Raw genomic sequence first — 296 nt, forward strand, 5'->3', positions numbered from 1 at the left:
AAACACACAACTTTTTTATTACTCTCACTATGAATATTTTTTGATGACGTCTAAAGTTTTTGGGTTGTAACGGAGCAGCTATATTTATTACTTTATGCTATATATATATATATATATATATATATATATATATATATATATATATATATAATGATTACATATACATATTTTTTAGCAATATAAAGATAATAAACACGTTAATACAATGTGAAGTGTTTAGCGGAGAAAGCTTACCATTATTCCTCTTATTATTACAAGTAATAATGATTTGATTTCGTTTGAACGTTACTAATAGG

This window comes from Varroa destructor, unplaced genomic scaffold, assembly GCF_002443255.2.
Source record: "Varroa destructor unplaced genomic scaffold, Vdes_3.0 BEIS01000005.1, whole genome shotgun sequence".
Lineage (NCBI taxonomy): Eukaryota > Metazoa > Arthropoda > Arachnida > Mesostigmata > Varroidae > Varroa > Varroa destructor.